The following is a 2440-nucleotide window of genomic DNA, read 5'->3' as shown; positions in this document are numbered from 1 at the left end:
GAGGATACTACCCTGAGGAACTCCAGCAGTAATGTCCTGGAGCTGAGATGATTGACCTCCAACAATCACAACCATTTTCCTTTGTGCTAGGTACGATTCCAACCAGTGGAGAGTTTTCCTCTTGATTCCCATTGACTCCAGTTTTGCTCTGGCTCCTTGATGCCATACTCAGTCAAATGCTACCTTGATGTCAAGGGCAGACACTCTCACCTCACCTCTTGAGTTCAGCTCTTTTGTCCTTGTTTGAACCAAGGCTGTAATGACGTCAGGAGCTGAATGGCCCTGGCGGAACCCAACTGAGCGTCACTGAACAGGTTATTGCAAAGCAAGTGCCGCTTGATAGCACTGTCAATGACATCTTCCATCACTATACTGATGATTGAGAGTAGACTGATGAGGCAGCAATTGGCTGGGTTGGATTTGTCCTGCTTTTTGTGTACAGGACATACCTGGGCAATTTTCCATATTGCCGGGTAGATGCCAGTGTTGTAGCTGTACTGGAACAGCTTGGCTCGGGGCGCGTCAAGTTCTGGAGCACAGGTCTTCAGTACTATTGCCGGATTATTGTCAGGGCCTGTAGCCTTTGCTGTATCCAGTGCCTTCAGTTGTTTCTTGATATCACGTTGAGTGAATCGAATTGGCTGAAGACTGGCATCTGTGATGCTGGGGACTTCAGAAGGAGGCCGAGATGGATCATCAACCCGGCACTTCTGGCTGCAGATTGTTTCAAATTCTTCATCCTTGTCTTTTGCACTGATGTGCTGGGCTCCCCCATCATTGAGGTTGGGGATATTTGTGGAGCCACCTCCTCCTGTTGGTTGTTTAATTGTCCACCACCATTCATCATTGGATGTGGCAGGGTGTAGATCTGATCCATTGGTTGTGGGATCACTTAGCCCTGTCTATTACATGCTGCTTCTGCTGTTTGGCATGAAAGTAGTCCTGGGCTGTAGCTTCATCAGGCTGATGCCTCATTTCAAGGTATGCCTGGTGCTGCTCATGGCATGCCCTCCTGCACTCTTCATTGAATTAGGGTTGATCCCCCAGCTTGTTGGTAATGTTAGAGTGGGGGAATATGCCAGGCCATGAGGTTATAGATTGTGGTTGACTACAATTCTGCTGCTGCTAATGGTCCACAGCACCTCATGGATGCCCAGTTATACATTGCTAGATCTGTTCAAAATCTATCCCATTTAGCACAGTGGTAGTGGCACACAACATGATAGAGGGTATCCTCAATGTGAAGACAGGACTTCATCTCCACAAGGACTGTGCAGTGGTCACTCCTACCAATACTGTCATGGACAGATGCATCTGCGGCAGGCAGATTGGTGAGGATGAGGTCAAGTATATTTTTCCCTCTTGTTAGTTCCCTCACCACCTACTGCAGACCCAATCGAGCAGCTATGTCCGTTAGGACTCGGCCAGCATGGTCAGTAGTGTTGCTACCGAGCCACTCATGGTGATAGACATTGAAATCCCCCAGCCAGACTACATTCTGTGCCCTTGCCACCCTCAGTGCTCCCTCCAAGTGGTGTTCATCAGTCTCTCGCTGTCTCTTATAATAAAAACAAGAAATGCTGGAACCACTCAGCAGGTCTGGCAGCATCTGTGGAAAGAGAAGCAGAGTTAACTTTTCGGGTCAGTGACCCGAAACGTTAACTCTTCGTTCCGATGAAGGGTCACTGACCCAAAACGTTAACTCTGCTTCTCTTTCCACAGATGCTGCCAGACCTGCTGAGTGGTTCCAGCATTTCTTGTTTTTCTTTCAGATTTCCAGCATCCGCAGTATTTTTCTTTTATTTCAGTGCCTCTTGCTGGTTTGCTCAGTACCTTTCTCTGTCTGTTCCTTTCTGGGTCCTGATAATATCTTCCTGGTTTTCTGTGTGTCTTTCTCTGCCTGCCTCATTGTCGGTGCTGTTACTCAGTGTCCTTGTGTCATTGTGCAGTGAGGGTGAGTCCGTCAGCACGTGTGTTGCTGAGTCCGGGATTCTTGAGAAATCCGACTCCAATCCTGTTTTTTTGAAAACATTGGGGAAATGAACATATTTCACTAACAGGCAGCTAAAATTTAAACAAACAGTTAGCAGAGTGGCGCAGCGGAAGCGTGCTGGGCCCATAACCCAGAGGTCGATGGATCGAAACCATTCTCTGCTATTTATGTTTGGTAATAATACAAACAGTTCACTTTCAAAACATCAAGTGTTTCCCCATAATAACAAAATGCGCTTGATTGCGATCAGCTTTTTCCTTCCAGTGAACACATCAATCAGTAACAAATCACTTGTGCTCACACGAACACAAGCTGCAAACACGGACCAGCCGAGACTCTCCCACTTTGTCAACCCCCTTCCTGCAGAGCCTCCTCTCCACCACCAGATGGTGATGTTGGCCACAATAAAACCAGGACAAATGGTCACAGTGAGGAGACGGTCAGTAA

At 47.5% G+C, this 2440-nt stretch overlaps 1 non-coding gene across 1 annotated transcript; it reads left to right on the top strand.

Annotated features, from left to right (window-relative positions):
- The first annotated feature begins 2085 nt into the window (after positions 1-2085).
- Positions 2086-2157, top strand: trnam-cau (transfer RNA methionine (anticodon CAU)). The gene has a single exon. It is a non-coding gene; the product is annotated as a tRNA-Met (tRNA).
- The last annotated feature ends 283 nt before the right edge of the window (positions 2158-2440 follow it).

The sequence above is a fragment of the Heterodontus francisci genome, chromosome 35 (assembly GCF_036365525.1).
Source record: "Heterodontus francisci isolate sHetFra1 chromosome 35, sHetFra1.hap1, whole genome shotgun sequence".
Taxonomy (NCBI): Eukaryota; Metazoa; Chordata; class Chondrichthyes; order Heterodontiformes; family Heterodontidae; genus Heterodontus; species Heterodontus francisci.
The sequence above is the reverse complement of the archived record's forward strand: the minus strand, read 5'-3'. Positions and strand labels throughout refer to the sequence as shown.